The sequence below is a fragment of the Phyllobates terribilis genome, unplaced genomic scaffold, assembly GCF_046119375.1.
Source record: "Phyllobates terribilis strain yellow unplaced genomic scaffold, ASM4611937v1 Scaffold_9__5_contigs__length_417890890, whole genome shotgun sequence".
Classification (NCBI taxonomy): Eukaryota; Metazoa; Chordata; class Amphibia; order Anura; family Dendrobatidae; genus Phyllobates; species Phyllobates terribilis.
The window spans coordinates 365,144,105-365,168,876 of NW_027362769.1; positions in this window are offsets into that span (position 1 = coordinate 365,144,105).

Consider the following 24,772-nt stretch of genomic DNA (forward strand, 5'->3'; position numbering starts at 1 on the left):
AAGGGCAGGCCAAAGCTAGAGCGAGAGCAGTCCGGAGCCAAGGCAAAGGGCAGGCCAGAGCGAGAACAGGCCAGCGCCAAGGCGAAGGCAGGCCAGAACCAGAGCGAGAGCAGGCCGGATTCAAGACGAGGGCAGGCCAGAGCCGGAGCTAGAGCAGGCCGGAGCCAACGCAACGGCAGGCCGGAGCCAGAGAGAGAGCAGGCCAGATGGATCCATGGCGAGGGCTGGCCAGAGCAAGAGAGAGAGCAGGTCGGAGCCGCCAGAGGCCATTCCCGAGGCGGGCGGCCAATGGGCCCGAGGCCATTCCCGAGGCGGACGGCCAAGAGGTCCGAGGTGGGCAGGTAAGCTCGGCCGAGAGGCCTGAGGCCAAAGCCCGGCCAAGGGGCCCGAGGCCATTCCCAAGGCGGGCGGCCAAGGGGCCTGAGGCGGGCAGGTAAGCTCGGCCGAGGGGCCAGAGGCCAAAGCCCGGCCAAGGGGCCCGAAACGAGGGGGCCAGAGGCCATTCCCGAGGTGGGCGGCCAAGGGGCCCTGGGGCCATTCCCGAGGCGGGCGGCCAAGGGGCCCGAGGCCATTCCCGAGGCGGGCGGCCAAGGGGCCCGAGGCCAAAGCCTGGCCAAGGTGCCCGAAGCCAGGAGGCCCGAGGCCATTCCCGAGGCGGGCGGGCGGTCAAGGGGCCCGAGGCCATTCTCGAGGCGGGCGGCCAACGGGCCCGAGGCCATTCCTGAGGTGGGCAGCCAAGGCGCCCGAGGCCAAAGCCCGGCCAAGGGGCCCGAAACCAGGAGGCCCGAGGCCATTCCCGAGGCGGGCGGCCAAGGGGCCCGAGGCCATTCTCGACGCGGGCGGCAAAGGGGCCTGAGGCGGGCAGGCAAGCTCAACCGAGGGGCCCGAGGCCAAAGCCCAGCCAAGGGCCCGAAACCATGGGGCCAGAGGCCATTCCCGAGGCGGGCGGCCAAGGGGCCCGAGGCCATTCCCGAGGCGACTCACATGAGGACCGCCCCAGGAAAGGAAGACCAAGAGTCACCTCTGCTTCTGAGGATAAGTGAGGGCAAGCCAGAGCCAGAGCAGGCCGGAGCCATGCCGATGGCAGACTAAAGTCAAAGCGAGAGCTGGCCGGATCCAAGCATAGGAGGGCATGCCAGACCCAGAGCGAGAGCAGGCCACAGCCAGAGAGAGAGCAGGCTGGCAGGGCGACGGCAGGCCAGAACCAGAGTGAGAGTAGGCCAGAGCCAAGGCAAGAGCAGGCCAGAGACAGAGTGAGAGTTGGCCGGAGCCTGGCCGAGGGCAGGCCGGAGCCAAGGCGTGGGCAAGCAAGAGCCAGAGCGAGAGAAGTTCGGAGCCAGGGCGAGAGCAGGCCAGATCCAGGCCGAGGGCAGTTCGGAGGTAGAGAGAGAGCAGGCCGGAGCCAGGGTGAGGGGAGGCCAGAGCCAGAGAGAGAGCAGGCCGGAGCCAGGGCGAGGGTAGGCCAGAGCCAAAGACAGAGAAGTTTGGAGCCAGGGGCGAGAGTAGGACGGAGCCAAGACGAGGGCAGGCCAGAGCAAAGGGAGTGCAGGCCAGATTGAGAGCAGGCCAGAGCCAAGGCGAGGCCAGAGCCAGAGCGAGAGCATTCCAGAGACAAGGCAAGGGCAGGCTAGAGCCAGAGCGAGAGAAGGCATGAGCGAGAGCAGGCCGCAGCCAATTTGAAGGCAAGCCAGAAACAATGCAAGAGCAGGCCGTAGTCAAGACAAGGGCAGGCCAGAGCAATAGCAGGCCGGAACCAGGGTGAGGGCAGTTCAGAGCTAGAGCAAGAGTATGTCGGAGCCAAGGCGAGGGCAGGCCAGAGGCAGAGCGAGGGCAGGCCAGAGCCACAGTGAAAGCAGGCCGGAGCCAAGACGAGGGCAGGTCAGAGCAAGAGCGAGAGCAGGCCAGAGCGATAGCATTCCAGATGCAAGACAAGTGCAGGCCAGATCCAGAGAGAGAGCAGACCTGAGCGAGAGCAGGGCGGAGCCAAGGCGAAGGCAGGCCAGAACCAATGCAAGAGCAGGCTGGAGTCAAGACGAGGGCAGGCCAGAGCAATAGCACGCCGGAGCCAAGGCAAGGGCAGGCCACATCCAGAGAGAGCAGGCCGAAGCCAGGGCAAGGACAGACAAGAGCCAGAGAGAGAGCAGGCCAAAGCCAGGGCGAGGTTAGGCCAGGGCGAGAGCAGGCCGTAGCCAAGGTGAGGGCTGGCCGGAGCCAGGGCGAGAGCAGGCCAGAGCCAAGGCGAGGGCTAGCCGCAACCAGGGCGACAGCAGGCCGGAGCCAAGGCGAAGGCTGGCCGGAGCCAGTGCGAGTTCTGGCCGAAGCCAGAGCGAGAGCAGGCCAGAACCAAAGCGAGAGCAGGCGGGAGCCAGAACGAGAGCAGGCCAGAACCAGAGCGAGAGCAAGCCGGAGCCAGAGCGAGAGCAGGCCAGAACCAGAGCGAGAGCAGGCCGGAGCCAAAGTGAGTGCAGGCAGGAGCCAGGGCGAGGACAGGCTGGAGCCAATGCGAGAGCAGGCCGGAGCCAAAGCGAGGGCATGCCAGAGGCAGAGCCAGGGCAGGCCACAGCGAGAGCAGGCCAGAGCCAAGGTAAGGGCAGGCCAGATCTGGCCAGAGCGAGCGCAGGTCGGAGCCAAGGCGAGGGCAGTCCAGAGCCATAGAGAAAGTATGCCAGAGCCAAGACGAGGGCAGGCCGGAGCGAGAGCGAGAGAAGGCCGGAGCCAAGGCAAAGGCAATCCAGAGCGAGAGCAGGCCGGAGCCAAAACAAGGGCAGGCTAGATCCAGAGCGAGAGCAGGCCGAAGCCAGAGTGAGAGCAGGCACGTGAGAGAGGACGGGCAGGAGCCAAGTCGAGACCAGGCCGGAGCCAAGGCGAGGGCAGGCCAGAGGCAGAGCTAGGGCCGACCAGAGCCATAGTGAGAGCAGGCCGGAGCAAAGGCGAGGGCAAGCAAGAGCCAGAGCAAGAGCCAGTCGGAGCCAAGGCGAGGGCAGCCATGATCCAGATCGATAGCAGGCCGGGGCCAAGGCAAGGGCAGACCAGAGCCAGAGCGAGAGCAGGCCAAAGCTGGAGCGAGAGCAGTCTGGAGCCAAGGCACGGGCAGGCCAGAGCGAGAGCAGGCCGGAGCCAAGGCGAAGGCAGGCCAGAACCAGAGCGAGAGCAGGCCAAACCTAGAGCGAGAGCAGGCCGGAGTCAAGGCGAGGGTTGGCCACATCAAGAGATAGGAGGCCGGAGCCAGGGCAAGGACAGGCCAGAACCAGAGAGAGAGCAGGCCAAAGCCAGGGTAAGGTCAGGCCAGAGCAAGAGTGAGTGCAGGTCGGAGCCAGGGCGAGAGCAGGCTGGAGTCAAGGCGAGGGCTGGCCGGAGCCAGAGCGAGAGCAGGCCGGAGCCAAGACAAGGGCAGGCCAGATCCAGAGTGAGAGCAGGCCAGAGCCAGAGTGAGAGCAGGCAGGTGAGAGAGGACAGGCCGGAGCCAAGGCGAGGGCAGGCCAGAGGCAGAGCCAGGGCAGACCAGAGCCATAGCGAGAGCAGGCCGGAGCAAAGGCGAGGACAAGCAAGAGCCAGAGCGAGAGCCGGTGGGGGCCAAGGCGAGGGCAGACCAGAGACAGAGCGAGAGCAGGCCAAAGCTAGAGTGAGAGCAGTCCGGAGCCAAGGCAAAGGCTGGCCAGAGCCAGAGCGAGAGCAGGCCAGAGCCAAGGCGAGGGCTGGCCGGAGCCAGGGCGAGGGCTGGCCGGAGCCAGGGCGAGGGCTGGCCAGAGTCAGGGCGAGGGCAGGCCGGAGCCAGGGCGAGGGCTGGCCAGAGCCAGGGCGAGGGCAGGCCAGAGCCAGGGCGAGGGCAGGCCGGAGCCAGGGCTAGGGCAGGCCGGAGCCAGAGCGAGAGCAGGCCGGAGCCAAGGCGACAGCAGGCCAGAGCCAAAGCAAGAGCAGGCCGGAGTCAAGACAAGGGAGGCCAGAGCAACACCCGGCCGGAGCCAAGGCAAGGGCAGACCTGAGCCAGAGAGTGCAGGCCGGAGCCAAGGCAAGGACAGGCAAGAGCCAGAGAGAGAGCAGGCCGAAGCAAGGGCGAGGGCAGGCCAGAGCCAGGGCGAGAGCAGGCCGGAGCCAAGGCGAGGGCTGGCCGGAGCCAGGGCGAGAGCATGCCGGAGCCAAGGCGAGGGCTGGCCGGAGCCAGGGCAAGAGCAGGCCGGAGCCAAGGCGAGGGCTGGCCGGAGCCAGGGCGAGAGCAGGCGGAGCCAAGGCGAGGGCTGGCCGGAGCCAGGGCGAGGGCTGGCCGGAGCCAAGGCGAGGGCAGGCAGGAGCTAGAGCGAGAGCAGGCCGGAGCCAAGGCGAGGGCAGGCCAGAGCCAGAGCGATAGCATTCCAGAGAAAAGGCAAGGCGAGGCCAGAGCCAGAGAAGGCCTGAGCGAGAGCAGGCCGGAGCCAAGGCAAAGGCAGGCCAGAACCAAAGCAAGAGCATGCCGGAGTCAAGACAAGGGCAGGCCAGAGCAATAGCAGGCCGGAGCCAAGGTAAGGGCAGGCCAGAGCCAGAGAGAGCAGGCCGGAGCCAAGGCAAGGACAGGCCAGAGCCAGAAAGAGAGCAGGCCGATGCCAGGGCGAGGGCAGGCCAGAGCCAAGGCAGGGCAGGCCGGAGCCAGAGCGAGAGCAGGCCGGAACCAGGACGAGGGCAGGCCAGAGTCAGGGCGAGAGCAGGCTGGAACAAAGGCGAATGCTTGCTGGAGCCAGAGCCAGGGCAGGCCGGAACCAGGGCGGGGGCAGGCCGGCCGGAGCCAAGGCTAGTGTAATCCAGAGCTAGAGCGAGAGAAGGCCGGAAGCAAGGCAAGGGAAGGCCAGATCGAGAGCATGCCAGAGCCAGAATGAGAGCAGGCCAGAACCAGAGTGAGAGCAGGCCGGAGCCAGAGCGAGAGCAGGCTGGAGCCAGGGCGAGGACAGGCTGGAGCCAAGGCGATAGCAGGCCGGAGCCAAGGTGAGGGCAGGCCAGAGGCAGAACAAGGGCAGGCCAGAGCGACAGCAGGCCGGAGCCAAGGTTAGGGCAGGTCAGAGCCAGAGCGAGAGCAGGTCGGAGCCAAGGAGAGGGCAGGCAAGAGCCAAAGTGAGAGCAGGCCGGGTCCAAGGCGATGGCAGTCCAGAGCCTGATTGAGAGCAGGCCAGAGCCAGAGCGAGAGCAGTCCGTAGGCAAGGCGAAGGCAGGCAAGAGCCAGAGCGAGAGAAGGCCGGATCCAAGTCGAGGGCAATCCAGAGCAGAGGGATAGCAGGCCGGAGCCAAGACAAGGGCAGGCCAGATCCAGAGGGAGAGCAGGCGGGAGCCAGAGTGAGAGCAGGCAGGTGAGAGAGAGCAGTCCGGAGCCAAGGCAAGGGCAGTTCAGAGCGAGAGCAGGCCAGAGCCAAGGCAAGGGCTGGCCGGAGCCAGGGCGAGAGCAGGCCAGAGCCAAGGCGAGTGCTGGCCGGAACCAGGACGAGAGCAGGACGAAACCAAGGCGAGGGCTGGACCGAGCCAAGGCGAGGGCTGGCCGGAGCCAGAGCGATGGCAGACCGGAGCCATGGTGAGGGCAGGCCGGAGCCAGAGCGAGAGCAGGCCGGAACCTAGGCGAGAGCAGGCAGGAGCCAAGGCGAGAGCAGTCCTGAGCGAGGGCATGCCGGAGCCACGGCGAGAGCAGGCGGGGGCCAAGGCGAGGGCCTGCCGTAACCAGAGCAAGGGCTGGCTGGAGCCAGGGCGAGGACAGTCCGGCTGGAGCCAAGGCGAGTGTAATCCAGTGCCATAGCGAGAGCAGGCCCGGAGCAAGGCAAGGGCCGGAAAGATCTAGAGCGTGAGCAGGCCAGAGCCAGAGCGAGAGCAAGCCGGAGCCAGAGCGAGAGCAGGCAGGAGACAGGGCGAGGACAGGCCGGAGCACAGGCGAGAGCAGACCGGAGCCAAGGCGAGGGCAGGCCAGAGGCAGAGCCAGGGCAGGCCAGAGCCAGAGCGAGAGCAGGCCGGAGCCAAGGCGAGGGCAGACCCGGGCCAGAGCGAGAGCAGATCGGAGCCAAGGCGAGGGCAGGCAAGAGGCAGAGCGAGAGCAGGCCAGAGCCAGAGCAGTCCGGAGCCAAGGCGAGAGCAGGCCGGAGCCAAGGTGAGGGTAGGCCAGAGGCAGAGCTAGGGCAGGCCAGAGCGAGAGCAAGAGCAGGCCGTAGCCAAGGCAAGGGCAGACCCGAGCCAGAGCGAGATCAGGTCGGAGCCAAGGAGAGGGCAGGCAAGATCCAAATTTAGAGCAGGCCGGGTCCAAGGCGAGGGCATTCCAGAGCCAGAGGGAGAGCAGGCCAGAGCCAGAGCGAGAGCAGTCCGTAGCCAAGGCGAAGGCAGCCCAGATCCAGAGCGAGAGCAGGCCAGAGCCAGAGTGAGAGCAGGCAGGTGAGAGAGGACAGACCGAAACCAAGTCGAGACCAGGCCGGAGCCATGGCGAGAGCAGGCCAGAGGCAGAGCCAGGGCAGACCAGAGCCATAGCGAGAGCAGGCTGGAGCAAAGGCGAGGGCAAGCAAGAGCCTGAGCGGGAGCCGGTGGGGGCCAAGGCGAGGGCTGGCCGGAGCCAATGCAAGGGCTAGCCGGAGCCAGGGCGAGTACAGGCCGGCCGGAGCAAAGGAGAGGGCTATCCAGAGACTGAGCGAGAGCAGGCCGGAGCCAAGGCAAGAGCAGGCCAGAGGGAGGGCAGGCCGGAGCCAGGGCGAGAGCAGGCGGGAGCCAGGGCGAGTGCCTGCCGGAGCCTGAGCAAGGGCTGGCCGTAGCCAGGGCGAGGACAGGCCTGCCGGAGCCAAGGCGAGGGTAATCCAGAGCCTGATCGAGAGCAGGCCGGAAGCAAGGCAAGGGCAGGACAGATCCAGAGCGTGAGCAGGCCAGAGCCAGAGCGAGAGCTAGCCGGAGCGAGAGCAGGCAGTTGCCAGAGCGAGAGCAGTTCGGAGCCAAGGCGAGAGCAGGCCGGAGCCAAGGCGAGGGCAGGCCAGAGGCAGAGCTAGGGCAGGCCAGAGCCAGAGCGAGAGCAGGCCGGAGCCAAGGCGAGGGTAGACCCGAGCCAGAGCGAGAGCAGGTCGGAGCCAAGGAGAGGGCAGGCAAGAGCCACAGCGAGAGCAGGCCAGAGCCAGAGCGAGAGCAGTACGTAGCCAAGGCGAAGGCAGGCCAGAGCCATAGAGAAAGTATTCCAGAGCCGGCAGCCAAGGCGAGGGCAATCCGGAGCCAAGGCGAGGGCAATCCTGAGCCAGAGCGAGAGCAGGCTGGAGCCAAGACAAGGGCAAGCCAGATCCAGAGTGAGAGCAGGCCAGAGCCAGAGTAAGAGCAGGCAGGTGAGAGAGGACAGGCCGGAGCCAAGTCGAGACCAGGCCGGAGCCAAGGCGAGGGCTGGCCAGAGGCAGAGCCAGGGCAAACCAGAGCCATAGCGAGAGCAGGCCGGAGCAAAGGCGAGGGCAAGCAACAGCCAGAGCGAGAGCCGGTGGGGGCCAAGGCGAGGGCAGCCCAGAGCCAGAGCGAGAGCAGGCCAAAGCTAGAGTGAGAGCAGTCCGGAGCCAAGGCAAGGGCAGGCCAGAGCGATAGCAGGCCAGAGCCAAGGCAAGGGCTGGCCAGAGCCAGGGCGAGAGCAGGCCAAAGCCAAGTCGAGGGCTGGCCGGAACCAGGGCGAGAGCAGGCCGGAGCCAAGGCAAGGGCTTGCCGGAGCCAAGGCGAGGGTTGGCCAGATCCTGAGCGAGGGCTGGCTGGAGCCAGGGCGAGGGCAGGCCGGAGCCTGGGCTAGGGTAGGCCGGAGCCAGGGCTAGGGCAGGCCGGAGCCAGAGCGAGAGCAGGCCGGAGCCAAGGCGAGAGCAGGCAAGAGCCAGAGCGAGGGCAGGCCGGAGCCAGGGCGAGAGCAGGCGGGAGCCAAGGGAAGGGCCTGCCGGAGCCCGAGCAAGGGCTGGCCAGAGCCAGGGTGAGGACAGGCCGGACGGAGCCAAGGCGAGGGTTATCCACAGCCAGAGCGAGAGCAGGCCAGAGCCAGAGCGAGAGCGGGCCAGAGCCAGGAGGAGGGCAGGCGGAAGCCAGGGCGAGAAAAGGCCGGAGCCAAGGTGAGGGCAGGCCAGAGCCAGAGCAGGCAGGTGCCAGGCTGAGGGCAGGCCAGAGTCAAAGCGAGAGCAGGCCGGATCCAAGGCGAGGAGGGCATGCCAGAGCCAGAGGGAGAGCAGGCCACAGCCAGAGAGAGAGCAGGCTGGAGCCAGGGCGAGGCATGGCCAGAACCAGAGCTATAGTAGGCCAGAGCCAAGGCAAGGGCAGGCCGGAAACAGGGCAACAGCAGGCCAGAGCCAGGGCGAGGCCAGAGCGAGAGCAGGCCAGAGTGAGAGTTGGCCGGAGCCAGGGCGAGGGCAGGCCGGAGCCAGGGCGAGGGCAGTCCGGAGGTAGAGCGAGAGCATTCGGGAGCCAAAGCGAGAGCAGGCGGGAGCCAGAATTAACAGGCCGGAGCCAGGGCGAGGGCAGACCAGAGCCAGGGCGAGAGGAGGCCGGACGGCCAGGGCGAGAGGAGGCCGGACGGCCAGGGCGAGGGCAGGCCGGAGCCATGGCGATGGCATGCCGGAGCCAGGGTGAGGGCAGTCGGAGCTAGCGCGAGAGTAGGCTGGAGCCAAGGCGATTGCAGGCCAGAGGCAGAGTCAGGGCAGGTCAGAGCCAGAGCGAGAGCAGGCCGGAGCAAAGGCGAGGGCAAGCCAGAGCCAGAGTCAGAGCAGGCCGGAGCCAAGGCGAGGGCAGGCCAGAGCCAGAGCGAGAGCATTCCAGAGACAAGGCAAGGTTCAGGCCATAGCCAGAGCGAGAGCAGGCCTGAGCGAGAGCCCCTAGGGCCGAGCCAAGGCGAACTCAGGCCAGAACCAAAGCAAGAGCAGGCTGGAGTCGAGACGAGGGCATGCCCGAGAAATAGCAGGCCGGAGCCAAGGCAAGGGTAGGCCAGAGCCAGAGAGAGCAGGCAGCAGCCAGTAGGCCACATCCAGAAAGTGCAGGCCGAAGCTAGGGTAAGGACAGGCCAGAGCCAGAGAGGGAACAGGCCAAATCCAGGGTGAGGGCAGGCCAGAGCCAGAGCGATAGCAGCTCGGAACCAGGGTGAGAGCAGGCCGGAGCTAAGGCAAGCGCTGGCCGGAGTCAGGGCGAGAGCAGGCCAGAGCCAAGGTGAGGGCTGGCCTGAGCCAGGGCGAGGGCTGGCCGGAGCCAGAGCGAGGGCTGGCCTGAGGCAGGACGAGGGCTGGCCGGAACCAGAGCGATGACTGGCCGGAGCCAGAGCGAGGGCTGGCTGGAGCAAGGGCGAGGGCTGGCCGGAGCCAGTGCGAGGGCTGGCCGGAGCCAGAGCGAGGGCTGGCCGGAGCCAGAGGGAGGGCAGGCCGGAGCCTGGGCGAGGGCAGGCCGGAGCCAGGGCGAGGGCAGGCCGGAGCGAGAGCGAGGGCAGGCCGGAGCCAAGGCAAGGGCAGGACTCAACCAGAGCGAGGACAGGTCGGAGCCAGGGCGAGAGCAGGCGGGAGCGAAGGCGAGGGCCTGCCGGAGCCAGAGCAAGGGCTGGCCTGAGCCAGGGCGAGGACAGGCCGGCCGGAGCCAAGGCGAGGGTAATCCAGAGCCTGAGTGAGAACAGGCCGGAAGCAAGGCAAGGGCAGGACAGATCCAGAGTGTGAGCAGGCCAGAGCCAGAGCGAGAGCAAGCAGGAGCCAGAGCGAGAGCAGGCAGGAGCCAGGGCGAGGACAGGCCAGAGCCAAGGCGAGAGCCGGCCGGAGCCAAGGCGAGGGCAGGCCAGAGCCAGAGCGAGAGCTGGCCGGAGCCAAGGCGAGGGCAGACCCGAGCCAGAGCGAGAGCAGATCGGAGTCAAGGCGAGGGCAGGCAAGAGCCAGATTGAGAGCAGGCCGGGCCCAAGGCGAGGGCAGTACAGAACCGGAGCGAGAGCAGGCCAGAGCCAGAGCGAGAACAGTCCGGAGCCAAGGCGAAGGCAGGCCAGAGCCAGAGCGAGATTTGGCCAGAGTCAAGGTATGGAAGTGTAGGCCAGAGCCAGAGCGAAAGAATGCCGGAACCAAGGCAAGGGCAGGCCGGAACCGAGGCCAGAGCGAGAGTAGGCCAGAGCCAGAGCGAGAGTAGGCCGGAGCAAAGGCGAGGGCAAGCAACAGCCAGAGCGAGAGCCGGTGGGGGCCAAGGCGAGGGCAGCCCAGAGCCAGAGCGAGAGCAGGCCAAAGCTAGAGTGAGAGCAGTCCGGAGCCAAGGCAAGGGCAGGCCAGAGCGATAGCAGGCCAGAGCCAAGGCAAGGGCTGGCCAGAGCCAGGGCGAGAGCAGGCCAAAGCCAAGTCGAGGGCTGGCCGGAACCAGGGCGAGAGCAGGCCGGAGCCAAGGCAAGGGCTTGCCGGAGCCAAGGCGAGGGTTGGCCAGATCCTGAGCGAGGGCTGGCTGGAGCCAGGGCGAGGGCAGGCCGGAGCCTGGGCTAGGGTAGGCCGGAGCCAGGGCTAGGGCAGGCCGGAGCCAGAGCGAGAGCAGGCCGGAGCCAAGGCGAGAGCAGGCAAGAGCCAGAGCGAGGGCAGGCCGGAGCCAGGGCGAGAGCAGGCGGGAGCCAAGGGAAGGGCCTGCCGGATCCCGAGCAAGGGCTGGCCAGAGCCAGGGTGAGGACAGGCCGGACGGAGCCAAGGCGAGGGTTATCCACAGCCAGAGCGAGAGCAGGCCAGAGCCAGAGCGAGAGCGGGCCAGAGCCAGGAGGAGGGCAGGCGGAAGCCAGGGCGAGAAAAGGCCGGAGCCAAGGTGAGGGCAGGCCAGAGCCAGAGCAGGCAGGTGCCAGGCTGAGGGCAGGCCAGAGTCAAAGCGAGAGCAGGCCGGATCCAAGGCGAGGAGGGCATGCCAGAGCCAGAGGGAGAGCAGGCCACAGCCAGAGAGAGAGCAGGCTGGAGCCAGGGCGAGGCATGGCCAGAACCAGAGCTATAGTAGGCCAGAGCCAAGGCAAGGGCAGGCCGGAAACAGGGCAACAGCAGGCCAGAGCCAGGGCGAGGCCAGAGCGAGAGCAGGCCAGAGTGAGAGTAGGCCGGAGCCAGGGCGAGGGCAGGCCGGAGCCAGGGCGAGGGCAGTCCGGAGGTAGAGCGAGAGCATTCGGGAGCCAAAGCGAGAGCAGGCGGGAGCCAGAATTAACAGGCCGGAGCCAGGGCGAGGGCAGACCAGAGCCAGGGCGAGAGGAGGCCGGACGGCCAGGGCGAGAGGAGGCCGGACGGCCAGGGCGAGGGCAGGCCGGAGCCATGGCGATGGCATGCCGGAGCCAGGGTGAGGGCAGTCGGAGCTAGCGCGAGAGTAGGCTGGAGCCAAGGCGATTGCAGGCCAGAGGCAGAGTCAGGGCAGGTCAGAGCCAGAGCGAGAGCAGGCCGGAGCAAAGGCGAGGGCAAGCCAGAGCCAGAGTCAGAGCAGGCCGGAGCCAAGGCGAGGGCAGGCCAGAGCCAGAGCGAGAGCATTCCAGAGACAAGGCAAGGTTCAGGCCAGAGCGAGAGCAGGCCTGAGCGAGAGCCCCTAGGGCCGAGCCAAGGCGAACTCAGGCCAGAACCAAAGCAAGAGCAGGCTGGAGTCGAGACGAGGGCATGCCCGAGAAATAGCAGGCCGGAGCCAAGGCAAGGGTAGGCCAGAGCCAGAGAGAGCAGGCAGCAGCCAGTAGGCCACATCCAGAAAGTGCAGGCCGAAGCTAGGGTAAGGACAGGCCAGAGCCAGAGAGGGAACAGGCCAAATCCAGGGTGAGGGCAGGCCAGAGCCAGAGCGATAGCAGCTCGGAACCAGGGTGAGAGCAGGCCGGAGCTAAGGCAAGCGCTGGCCGGAGTCAGGGCGAGAGCAGGCCAGAGCCAAGGTGAGGGCTGGCCTGAGCCAGGGCGAGGGCTGGCCGGAGCCAGAGCGAGGGCTGGCCTGAGGCAGGACGAGGGCTGGCCGGAACCAGAGCGATGACTGGCCGGAGCCAGAGCGAGGGCTGGCTGGAGCAAGGGCGAGGGCTGGCCGGAGCCAGTGCGAGGGCTGGCCGGAGCCAGAGCGAGGGCTGGCCGGAGCCAGAGCGAGGGCAGGCCGGAGCCTGGGCGAGGGCAGGCCGGAGCCAGGGCGAGGGCAGGCCGGAGCGAGAGCGAGGGCAGGCCGGAGCCAAGGCAAGGGCAGGACTCAACCAGAGCGAGGACAGGTCGGAGCCAGGGCGAGAGCAGGCGGGAGCCAAGGCGAGGGCCTGCCGGAGCCAGAGCAAGGGCTGGCCTGAGCCAGGGCGAGGACAGGCCGGCCGGAGCCAAGGCGAGGGTAATCCAGAGCCTGAGTGAGAACAGGCCGGAAGCAAGGCAAGGGCAGGACAGATCCAGAGTGTGAGCAGGCCAGAGCCAGAGCGAGAGCAAGCAGGAGCCAGAGCGAGAGCAGGCAGGAGCCAGGGCGAGGACAGGCCAGAGCCAAGGCGAGAGCCGGCCGGAGCCAAGGCGAGGGCAGGCCAGAGCCAGAGCGAGAGCTGGCCGGAGCCAAGGCGAGGGCAGACCCGAGCCAGAGAGAGAGCAGATCGGAGTCAAGGCGAGGGCAGGCAAGAGCCAGATTGAGAGCAGGCCGGGCCCAAGGCGAGGGCAGTACAGAACCGGAGCGAGAGCAGGCCAGAGCCAGAGCGAGAACAGTCCGGAGCCAAGGCGAAGGCAGGCCAGAGCCAGAGCGAGATTTGGCCAGAGTCAAGGTATGGAAGTGTAGGCCAGAGCCAGAGCGAAAGAAGGCCGGAACCAAGGCAAGGGCAGGCCGGAACCGAGGCCAGAGCGAGAGTAGGCCAGAGCCAGAGCGAGAGTAGGCCGGAGCCAGGGCGAGGGCATGCCAGTGCCCCAGAGCAAGGGCAGGCCGGAGCCTGGGCGAGGGCAGGCCGCTGCCAGGGAGAGGGCAGGCCGGAGCCAGAGCGAGAGCAGGCCGGAGCCAAGGCGAGAGCAGGCCTGAGCCAAAGCGAGGGCAGGCCGGAGCCAGGGCGAGAGCAGGCGGGAGCCAAGGCGAGGGCCTGCCGGAGCCAGAGCAAGGGCTTGCCTGAGCCAGGGCGAGGACAGGCCGGCCGGAGCCAAGGCGAGGTTAATTCAGAGCCTGAGCGAGAGCAGGCCGGAATCAAGGCAAGGGCAGGACAGATCCAGCGCGTGAGCAGGCCAGAGCCAGAGCGAGAGCAGGCCGGAGCCAGAGCGAGAGCAGGCAGGAGAAAGGGCGAGGACAGGCCAGAGCCAAGGCGAGGGCAGGCCAGAGGCAGAGCTAGTGCAGGCCAGAGGCAGAGCGAGAGCAGGCCGGAGCCAAGGCGAGGGCAGGCCGGAGCCAAGGCGAGGGCAGACCCGAGCCTGAGCGAGAGCAGATCGGAGTCAAGGCTAGGGCAGGCAAGAGCCAGAGCGAGAGCAGGCCAGAGCCAGAGCGAGAACAGTTCGGAGCAAAGGCGAAGGCAGGCCAGAGCCAGAGCGAGAGTTGGCCAGGGTCAAGGTATGGAAGTGTAGGCCAGAGCCAGTGCGAAAGAAAGCCGGAACCAAGGCAAGGGCTGGCCGGAACCGAGGCCAGAGCCAGAGCGAGAGTAGGCCGGAGCCAGGGTGAGGGCAGGCCAGTGCCAGAGAGATCAGGCCGGAGCCAGGGCGATGGCAGGCCGGAGCCAGAGCGCGAGCAAGCCGGAGCCAGAGCGAGAGCAGGCCGGAGCCAGAGCGAGAGCAGGCCGGAGCCAGGGCGAGAACAGAGCGATAGCAGGCCAGAGCCAGAGCGGGAATAGGCCGGAGCCAGGGCGAGGGCATGCCAGTGCCCCAGAGAGAGAGCAGGCTGGAACCAGGGCGAGGGCAGGCCGGAGCCAGGGCGAGAGCAGGCCGGAGCCAAGGAGAGGGCAGGCCAGAGCCAGAGCAGGCCGGAGCCAAGGCGAGGGCAGGCCAGAGTCAGAGCGAGAGCAGGCCGGAGCCAAGGCGAGAAAACGCCAGAGCAAGAGCCAGAGCGAGAGCAGGCCGGAGAAAAGGCGAGGGCAAGCAAGAGCCAGAGCGAGTGACGGTCACAGCCAAGGCGAGGGCAGCCAAGATCCAGAGCGAGAGCAGACCGGGGCCAAGGCGAGTGCAGGCCAGAGTCAGAGCGAGAGAAGGCCAAAGCTAGTGCGAGAGCAGTCGGGAGCCAAGGCAAAGGCAGGCCATAGCGAGATCAGGCCGGAGTCAAGACGAGGGCAAGCCAGAGCCGGAGCAAGAGCAGGCCGGAGCCAAGGCAAGAGCAGGCCGGAGCCAGAGAGAGAGCAGGCCAGATGGATCCATGGCGAGGGCAGGTCAGAGCCAGGGCGAGAGCAGGCCGGAGCCAGAGCAAGGGCAGGTTGAAGCCAGGGCTAGGGTAGGCCGGAGCCAGAGCGAGAGCAGGCCGGAGCCAAAGCGAGGGCAGGCCAGAGCCAGAGCGAGAGCAAGCCAGAGCCTGGAGGATAGCAGGCCGGAGCCAGAGCGAGAGAAGGCCGGAGCCAAGGTGAGGGCACGCCAGAGCCAGAGCAGGCCGGAGCCAGGCCGTGGGCAGGCCAGAGTCAAAGCGAGTGCAGGCCGGATCCAAGGCGAGGAGGGCATGCCAGAGCCAGAGCGAGAGCAGGCCACAGCCAAAGAGAGAGCAGGCTGGAGCCAGGGCGAGGCCAGGCCAGAACCAAACGAAAGTAGGCCAGAGCCAAGGCAAGGGCAGGCCAGAGCCAGAGCAAGAGAAGGCCCGAGCCACAAGGCTAGGGCAGGCCGGAAACAGGGGGACAGCAGGCCAGAGCCAGGGAGAGGCCTGAGCGAGAGCAGGCCAGAGCCAGAGCGAGAGTAGGCCGGAGCCAGGGCGATGGCAGGCCGGAGCCAGGGCGCGGGCAGGCCAGAGGCAGAGCGAGAGAAGGTCGGAGCCAGGGCGAGAGCATGCCGGAGCCAAGGCGATGGCAGGCCGGAGCCAGGGCGAGGGCAGTCCGGAGGTAGAGCGAGAGCATGCGGGAGCCAAAGCGTTAGCAGGCCGGAGCCAGAAATAGCAGGCCGGAGCCAGGGCGAGGGCAGGCCAGAGCCAGAAAGAGCAGGCTGGAGCCAGGGCGAGAGCAGGCCAGAGCCTGGGCGAGTGGAGGCCGGTCGACCAGGGCGAGGGCAGGCCGCAGCCAGAGCGATGACAGGCCGGAGCCAGGGTGAGGTCAGTCCGGAGCTAGAGCGAGAGTAGGCTGGAGCCAAGGCGAGGGCAGGCCAGAGGCAGAGCCAGGGCAGGCCAGAGCCAGAGCAAGAGCTGGCCGGAGCCAAGTAGAGGGCTGGCCGGAGCCAGAGCGAGAGCAGGCCGGAGCCAAGTCGAGGTCAGGCCGGAGCCAAGGCCAGGGCAGGCCAGAGCCAGAGCGAGTGCAAGCCAGAGCCAGAGCGAGAGCATTCCAGAGACCAGGCAAGGGCAGGCCAGAGCCAGAACGAGAGCATGCCTGAGCAAGAGCAGGGCCGAGCCAAGGCTAAGGCAGGCCAGAACCAAAGCAAGAGTGGGCTGGAGTCAAGAAGAGGGCAGGCCAGAGCAATAGCAGGCCGGAGCCTCGGCAAGGGCAGGCCAGAGCCAGAGAGAGCTTGCAGGAGCTAGTAGGCCACATCCAGAGAGAGCAGGCCGAAGCTAGGGCAAGGACAGGCCAGAGCCAGAGAGGGAGCAGGTCAAGGCCAGAGCGAGGGCATGCCAGAGCCAGAGGGAAAGCAGGTCGGAGCCAAGGCGAGAGCAGGCCGGAGCCAAGGCAAGGGCTGGCCGGAGCCAGGGCGAGAGCAGGACAGAGCCAAGGCAAGGGCTGGCAGGAACCAGTGTGAGAGCAGGCCGGAGCCAGTGTGAGGGCTGGCCGGAGCCAGAGCGAGGGGAGGCCGGAGCCAGGGCGAGGCCAGGCCGGAGACAGAGCGAGGTCTGGCCGGCGCCAGAGGGAGTGCAGGCCGGAGCGAGGGCGAGAGCAGGCCGGAACCAAGGCAAGACCGGACCAGAGCAAGAGCGAGGGGTGGCCGGAGCCAGGGCAAGAGCAGGCGGGAGCCAAGGCGAGGGCCTGCCAGAGCCAGAGCAAGGGCTGGCCGGAGCCAGGGTGAGGACAGGCCGGCCGGAGCCAAGGCGAGGGTAATCCCGAGCCAGAGCGAGAGCAGGCCGGAAGCAAGGCAAGTGCAGGGCAGATCCAGAGCATGAGTAGGCCAGAGCCAGAGCGAGAGCAAGCCGGAGCCAGAGCGAGAGCAGGCAGGAGCCAGGGCGAGGACAGGCTGGAGCCAAGGCGAGGACAGGCCGGAGCCAAGGCGAGGGCAGGCCAGAGGCAGAGCCAGGGCAGGCCAGAGCCAGAGCGAGAGCAGGCCGGAGCCAAGGCGAGGGCAGACCAGAGCCAGAGCGAGAGCAGATCGTAGCCAAGGCGAGGGCAGGAAAGAGCCAGAGCAAAAGCAGTCCAGTGCCAAGGCGAGAGCCGGCTGGAGCCAAGGCTAGGGCAGTCCAGAGGCAGAGCTAGGGCAGGCAAGAGCCAGAGCGAGAGCAGGCCGGAGCCAAGTTGAGGGCAGACCCGAGCCAGAGCGATTGCAGATCGGAGTCAAGGTGAGGGCAGGCAAGAGCCAGAGTGAGAGCAGGCCGGGCCCAAGGCGAGGGCAGTACAGAGCCAGAGCGAGAGCAGGCCAGAGCCAGAGCGAGAGCAGTCCGGAGCCAAGGCGAATGTAGGCCAGAGCCAGAGCGAGAGTTGGCCAGAGTCAAGGTATGGAAGTGTAGGCCAGAGCCAGTGCGAAAGAAGGCCGGAACCAAGGCAAGGGCAGGCGGGAACCGAGGCCAGAGCGAGAGCAGGCCAGAGCGAGAGTAGGCCGGAGACAGAGCGAGGGCAGGCCAGAGCCAGAGAGATCAGGCCGGAGGCAGGGTGAGGGCAGGCCGGAGCCAGAGCGAGAGCAGGCCGGAGCCAGAGCGAGAGCAGGCCGGAGCCAGGGCGAGACCAGAGCGAGAGCAGGCCTGAGCAGGAGTAGGCCGGAGCCAGTGCGAGGGCAGGATAGAGCCCCAGAGAGAGAGCAGACCGGATCCAGGGCGAGGGCTGGGCCAGACCCAGTGCGAGGGCAGGCCAGAGCCAGAGCGAGAGAAGGTCGGACCCAGGGCAAGAGCAGGCCAGGCGGCCAGGGCGAGGACTGTCTGGTGCTAGAGCGAGAGTAGGCCGGAGCCAAGGCGGGGGTAGGCCGGAGCCAAAGCGAGGGCAGGCCAGAGGCAGAGCAAGAGCCAGAGCGAGAGCCTGCCGGAGCCAAAGCGAGGGCAGGCCAGAGCGAGAGCAGGTCGGAGCCAAGGCGAGGGCAGGACAGAGGCAGAGCGAGAGCAGGCCGGAGCCAAGTCGAGGGCAGGCCAGAGACAGAGCGAGAGCATTCCAGAGACAAGGCAAGGGCAGGCGAGAGCCAGAGCGAGATCAGGCCTGAGCGAAAGCAGGCTGGAGCAAATGCGAAGGCATGCCAGAACCAAAGCAAGAGCAGGCTGGAGTCAAGACGAGGGCAGGTCAGAGAAATAGCAGACAGGAGCGAAGGCAAGGACAGGCTAGAGCCAGAGAGAGCAGGCCGGAGCCATGGCAAGGGTAGGCCACAGCCAGAGAGAGCAGGCCGAAGGCAGGGCAAGGGCAGGCCAGAGTCAGAGAGAGAGCAGGCCGAAGCAAGAGCGAGTGCAGGCCAGAGCCAGAGCGAGAGCAGGTCGGAGCCAGGGCGAAGGCAGGCCGGAGAAGGAGCAAGAGCAGTCCGGAGCCAGGGCGAGGGCAGGCCGGAGCAAAAGCGAGAGCAGGCCAAAGACAAGGCGAGAGCAGGCTGGAGCCAAGGCGAGGGTTGGCCAGAGCCAGAGCGAGAGCAGGCCGGAGCCAGGACGAGGTCAGGCCGAAACCAGGGCGAGAGCAGGCGGGAGCCAAGGCGACGGCTGGCCTGAGCCAGAGCAAAGGCAGGCCGGAGCCAGGGCAAGGGCAGGCCGGCCGGAGCAAAGGCGAGGGTAATAATCCAGAGCCATAGCGAGAGAATGCCGGAAGCAAGGCAAGGGCTGGCCAGATCCAGAGCGAGAGCAGGCCAGAGCCAGAGCGAAAGCAGGCCAGAGCCAGAGCGAGAGCAGGCTGGAGCCAGAGCGAGAGCTGGCAGGAGCCAGGCCGAGGACAGGCCGGAGCCAAGGCAAGAGCAGGCCGGAGCCAATGGGATGGCAGGCCAGAGCGAGAGCAGGTCAGAGCCAAGGCGAGGGCAGGCAAGAGCCAGAGTGAGAGCAGGCCGGGTCCAAGGAGAGGGCAGTCCAGATCCTGAGCGAGAGTAGGCCAGAGCCAGAGCAGTCCGGAGCCAAGGCGAAGGCAGGCCAGAACCAGAGCGAGAGCAGACCGGATCCAAGGCGAGGAGGGCATGCCAGAGCCAGAGCGAGAACAGGCCACAGCCAGAGAGAGAGCAGGCTGGAGCCAGGGCGAGAGCAGGCCAGAACCAGAGCGAGAGTAGGCCAGAGCCAAGGCAAGGGCAGGCCAGAGCCAGAGCGAGAGAAGGCCGGAGCCACAAATCAAGGGTAGGCTGGAAACAGCGCGATAGCAGGCCAGAGCCAGAGCGAGAGTAGGCCCGAGCCAGGGCGAGGGCAGGCCAGAGCCAGAGAGAGAGCAGGCCAGAGCCAGGGCGAGGGCAGGCCAGAGCGAGAGAAGGTCGGAACCAGGGCGAGAGCAGGCCGGAGCCAAGGCGATGGCAGGCCGGAGCCAGGGAGATGGCAGTCCGGAGGTATAGCGAGAGCAGGCAGGAGCCAAAGCGAGAGCAGACCGGAGCCAGGGCGAGGCAGGCCAGAGCGAGAGCAGTTAGGAGCCAGGGCGAGAGGAGGCCAGACGGCCAGGGCGAAGGCAGGCCGGAGCCAGGTCGAGGGCAGGCCGGAGCAAGAGCGAGAGCAGGCCAGAGCCAAGGCGAGAGCAGGCTGGAGCCAAGGCGAGGGTTGGCCAGAGCCAGAGGGAGAGCAGGCCGGAGCCAGGACGAGGTCAGGACAGAACCCGGGCGAGAGCAGGCGGGAGCCAAGGCGAGGGCTGGCCAGAGCCAGAGTAAGGGCAGGCCGGAGCCAGGGCAAATGCAGGCCGGCCGGAGCAAAGGCGAGGGTAATAATCCAGAGCCATAACGAGAGAATGCCGGAAGCAAGGCAAGGGCTGGCCAGATCCAGAACGAGAGCAGGCCAGAGCCAGAGCGAGAGCAGGCCAGAGCCAGAGCGAGAGCAGGCCGGAGCCAGAGGGAGAGCAGGCTGGAGCCAGAGGAAGAGCAGGCTGGAGCCAGAGAGAGAGCAGGCTGGAGCCAGAGCGAGAGCTGGCAGGAGCCAGGGCGAGGACAGGCCGAAGCCAAGGCGAGGACAGGCCGAAGCCAAGGCAAGAGCAGGCCGGAGCCCATGGGAGGGCAGGCCAGAGCGAGAGCAGGTTAAAGCCAAGGCGAGGGCAGGCAAGCGCCTGAGTGAGAGCAAGCCGGGTCCAAGGCGAGGGCAGTCCAGAGCCTGAGCGAGAGTAGGCCAGAGCCAGAGCCAGAGCAGTCCGGAGCCAAGGCGAAAGCAGGCCAGAACCAGAGCGAGAGCAGACCGGATCCAAGGCGAGGAGGGCATGCAAGAGCCAGAGCGAGAGCAGGCCACAGCCAGAGAGAGAGCAGGCTGGAGCCAGGGCGAGGGCAGGCCAGAACCAGAGCGAGAGTAGGCCAGAGCAAAGGCAAGGGCAGGCCATAGCCAGAGCGATTGAAGGCCGGAGCCACAAAGCAAGGGTAGGCTGGAAACAGCGCGATAGCAGGCCAGAGCCAGAGCGTGAGTAGGCCAGAGCCAGGGCGAGGGCAGGCCAGAGCAAGAGAGAGAGCAGGCACGGCCAGGGCGAGTGCAGGCCAGAGCGAGAGAAGGTCCGAACCAGGGCGAGAGCAGGCCGGAGCCAAGGCGATGGCGGGCCGGAGCCAAGGCAAGAGCAGGCCGGAGCCCATGGGAGGGCAGGCCAGAGCGAGAGCAGGTTAGAGCCAAGGCGAGGACATCCAAGAGCCTGAGTGAGAGCAAGCCGGGTCCAAGTCGAGGGCAGTCCAGAGCCTGAGCGAGAGTAGGCCAGAGCCAGATCCAGAGCAGTCCGGAGCCAAGGCGAAAGCAGGCCAGAACCAGAGCGAGAGCAGACCGGATCCAAGGCGAGGAGGGCATGCAAGAGCCAGAGCGAGAGCAGGCCACAGCCAGAGAGAGAGCAGACTGGAGCCAGGGCGAGGGCAGGCCAGAACCAGAGCGAGAGTAGGCCAGAGCCAAGGCAAGGGCAGGCCAGAGCCAGAGCGATTGAAGGCCGGAGCCACAAAGCAAGTGTAGGCTGGAAACAGCGCGATAGCAGGCCAGAGCCAGAGCGTGAGTAGGCCAGAGCCAGGTCGAGGGCAGGCCAGAGCAAGAGAGAGAGCAGGCACGAGCCAGGGCGAGTGCAGGCCAGAGCGAGAGAAGGTCCGAACCAGGGCAAGAGCAGGACGGAGCCAAGGCGATGGCAGGCCGGAGCCAGGGAGAAGACAGTCCGGAGGTATAGCGAGAGCAGGCGGGAGCCAAAGCGAGAGCAGGCCGGAGCCAGGGCGAGGCAGGCCAGAGCCAGAGCGAGAGCAGGTAGGAGCCAGGGCGAGAGAAGGCCAGACGGCTAGGGCGAGGGCAGGCCGGAGCCAGAGCGATGACAGGCTGGAGCCAGGGCTAGGGCTGTCTGGTGCTAGAGCCAGAGTAGGCCGCAGCCAATGCGAGGGCAGGCCGGAGCCAAAGCGAGGGCAGGACAGAGGTAGAGCCAGGGCAGGCCAGAGCCAGAACGAGAGCTGGCCGAAGCCAAGGCGAGGGCAGGCCAGAGCAAGAGCGAGAGCATTCCAGAGACAAGGCTAGGGCAGGCGAGAGCCAGAGCGAGAGCAGGCCTGAGCAAAAGCTGGCCTGAGCCAATGCGAAGGCAGGCCAGAACCAAAGCAAGAGCAGGCTGGAGTCAAGACGAGGGCAGGTCAGAGCAATAGCAGGCAGGAGCCAAGGCAAGGACAGGCTAGAGCCAGAGAGAGCAGGCCGAAGCCAGGGCAAGGGCAGGCCAGAGCCAGAGCGAGAGAAGGCTGGAGCCAGAGCGAGAGCTGGCAGGAGCCAGGGCTAGGACAGGCCGGAGCCAAGGCAAGAGCAGGCCGGAGCCAATGGGATGGCAGGCCAGAGCGAGAGCAGGTCAGAGCCAAGGCGAGGGCAGGCAAGAGCCAGAGTGAGAGCAGGCCGGGTCTAAGGCGAGGGCAGTCCAGAGCCTGAGCGAGAGTAGGCCAGAGCCAGAGCAGTCCGGAGCCAAGGTGAAGGCAGGCCAGAACCAGAGCGAGACAAGACCGGATCCAAGGCGAGGAGGGCATGCCAGAGCCAGAGCGAGAGCAGGCCACAGCCAGAGAGAGAGCAGGCTGGAGCCAGGGCGAGGGCAGGCCAGAACCAGAGCGAGAGTAGGCCAGAGCCAAGGCAAGGGCAGGCCAGAGCCAGAGCGAGAGAAGGCCGGAGCCACAAAGCAAGGGTAGGCTGGAAACAGCGCGATAGCAGGCCAGAGCCAGAGCGAGAGTAGGCCCGAGCCAGGGCGAGGGCAGGCCAGAGCCAGAGAGAGAGCAGGCCAGAGCCAGGGCGAGGGCAGGCCAGAGCGAGAGAAGAAGGTCGGAACCAGGGCGAGAGCAGGCCGGAGCCAAGGCGATGGCAGGCCGGAGCCAGGGAGAAGGCAGTCAGGAGGTATAGCGAGAGCAGACCGGATCCAAGGCGAGGAGGGCATGCAAGAGCCAGAGTGAGAGCAGGCCACAGCCAGAGAGAGAGCGGGCTGGAGCCAGAGCGATGGCAGGCCAGAACCAGAGCGAGAGTAGGCCAGAGCCAAGGCAAGGGCAGGCCAGAGCCAGAGCGAGAGAAGGCTGGAGCCAGAGCGAGAGCTGGCAGGAGCCAGGGCTAGGACAGGCCGGAGCCAAGGCAAGAGCAGGCCGGAGCCAATGGGATGGCAGGCCAGAGCGAGAGCAGGTCAGAGCCAAGGCGAGGGCAGGCAAGAGCCAGAGTGAGAGCAGGCCGGGTCCAAGGCGAGGGCAGTCCAGAGCCTGAGCGAGAGTAGGCCAGAGCCAGAGCAGTCCGGAGCCAAGGCGAAGGCAGACCAGAACCAGAGCGAGAGCAGACTGGATCCAAGGCGAGGAGGGCATGCCAGAGCCAGAGCGAGAGCAGGCCACAGCCAGAGAGAGAGCAGGCTGGAGCCAGGGCGAGGGCAGGCCAGAACCAGAGCGAGAGTAGGCCAGAGCCAAGGCAAGGGCAGGCCAGAGCCAGAGCGAGAGAAGGCCGAAGCCACAAAGCAAGGGTAGGCTGGAAACAGCGCGATAGCAGGCCAGAACCAGAACGAGGGCAGGCCAGAGCCAGAGAGAGAGCAGGCCAGAGCCAGGGTGAGGGCAGGCCAGAGCGAGAGAAGGTCGGAACCAGGGCGAGAGCAGGCCGGAGCCAAGGCGATGGCAGGCCGAAGCCAGGGAGATGGCAGTCCGGAGGTATAGCGAGAGCAGGCGGGAGCCAAAGCGAGAGCAGGCCGGAGCCAGGGCGATGCAGGCCAGAGCCAGAGCGAGCGCAGGTAGGAGCCAGGGCGAGAGGAGGCCAGACGGCCAGGGCGAAGGCAGGCCAGAGCCAGAGCGATGGTAGTCCGGAGCCAGGGCGAGGGCAGGCCGGAGCAAGAGCGAGAGCAGGCCAGAGCCAAGGCGAGAGCCGGCTGGAGCCAAGGCGAGGGTTGGCCAGAGCCAGAGCGAGAGCAGGAAGGAGCCAGGACGAGGTCAGGACGGAACCAGGGAGAGAGAAGGCGGGAGCCAAGGCGAGGGCTGGCCAGAGCCAGAGTAAGGGCAGGCCGGAGCTAGTGCAAAGGCAGGCCGGCCGGAGCAAAGGCGAGGGTAATAATCCAAAGCCATAACGAGAGAATGCCGGAAGCAAGGCAAGGGCTGGCCAGATCCAGAGCGAGAGCAGGCCAGAGCGAGAGCGAGAGCAGGCCAGAGCCAGAGCGAGAGCAGGCCAGAGCCAGAGCGAGAGCAGGCCGGAGCCAGAGCGAGATCTGGCAGGAGCCAGGGCGAGGACAGGCCGAAGCCAAGGCAAGAGCAGGCCGGAGTGCATGGGAGGGCAGGCCAGAGCGAGAGCAGGTTAGAGCCAAGGCGAGGGCAGGCAAGAGCCCGAGTGAGAGCAAGCCGGGTCCAAGGCGAGGGCAGTCCAGAGCCAGAGCGAGAGTAGGCCAGAGCCAGAGCCAGAGCAGTCCGGAGCCAAGGCGAAAGCAGGCCAGAATCAGAGCGAGAGCAGACCGGATCCAAGGCGAGGAGGGCATGCAAGAGCCAGAGCGAGAGCAGGCCAGAGCCAGAGCGAGAGCAGGCCAGAGCCAGAGCGAGAGCAGGCCGGAGCCAGAGCGAGAGCTGGCAGGAGCCAGGGCGAGGGCAGGCCGGAGCCAGGGCGAGGGCTGTCTGGTGCTAGAGCGAGAGTAGGCCGCAGCCAATACGAGGGCAGGCCGGAGCCAAAGCGAGGGCAGGCCAGAGGTAGAGCCAGGGCAGGCCAGAGCCAGAGCGAGAGCTGGCCGGAGCCAAGGCGAGGGCAGGCCAGAGCCAGAGCGAGAGCATTCCAGAGACAAAGCAAGGGCAGGCGAGAGCCAGAGCGAGAGCAGGCCTGAGCAAAAGCTGGCCTGAGCCAATGCGAAGGCAGACCAGAACCAAAGCAAGAGCAGGCTGGAGTCAAGACGATGGCAGGTCAGAGCAATAGCAGGCAGGAGACAAGGCAAGGACAGGCTAGAGCCAGAGAGAGCAGGCCGAAGCCAGGGCAAGGGCAGGCCAGAGCCAGAGAGAGAGCAGCCCGAAGCTAGAGTTAGGGCTGGCCAGAGTCAGAGCGAGAGCAGGTCGGAGCCAGGGCGAGGGCAGGCTGGAGAAGGAGCGAGAGCAGTCCGGAGTCAGGGCGAGGGCAGGCCGGAACAAGAGCGAGAGCAGGCCGGAGTCAAGGCGTGGGTTTGCCGCAGCCAGTGTGAGAGCAGGCCGGAGCCAGGACGAGGGCAGGCCGGAACCATGGCGAGAGCAGGCGGGAGCCAAGGCAAGAGCTGGCCAGAGCCAGAGCTAGGGCAGGCCGCAGCCAGGGCAAGGGCAGGCCGGCCGGAGCAAAGGCGAGGGTAATCCAGAGCCATAGCTAGAGAAGGCCGGAAGCAAGGCAAGGCCTGGCTAGATCCAGAGCTAAAGCAGGCCAGAGCCAGAGCGAGAGCAGGCAGGAGCCTAGGCGAGGGCAAGCCGGAGCCAAGGCGAGAGCAGGCCGGAGCCAAGGCGTGGGCATGCCAGAACGAGAGCAAGTCGGAGCCAAGGCAAGGGCAGGCCAGAGCGATAGCAGGCCGAAGCAAAGGCGAGGGCAGGCCAGAGCCAGAGTGTTATGCACACGCCAGTCAGTCGGACTGACTGGCGTGTGCATGTTTAGTGATCCCACTGGACCATGAACCGGAGAGTGCCTGGAGGGGTGTAACTAAGTATCTGCCCGATCCGACCAAGGTCGCACGACGGCTAACGACGCCTGTGCAACAGGGAGGAACCGAGCAGAGGAACCAGGTGCTACTCCAGGTCACACCCCGGACGCGGCTGTTGACCCACACCGGGGAATACAGGAACTGGCAGGTTGGGCTGGCACACTGACTGGTGGGTATAGGCAGGCACGACTGGTATGCAGGCAGTCGGGAGCTGGTAAGCACGACTGGTATGCAGGCAAGGGGTACTGGCAAGCATGGCTGGAGTGCATACAGGGAGGCACTAGCAGGTTGGAGCACAGACGGGATAAGGTCCAATACAGACAGAGACTCAGGAGCAGAACCGCAGATGCGGTAGGCAAGCAGAGCAGAGCGAGGCCTCCAGAGCGGTGAGCAAGAGCAGAGCAGGGCGAGACCGCCGGAGCGGTGAGCAAGAGCAAAGCAGGGTGAGACCGCCAG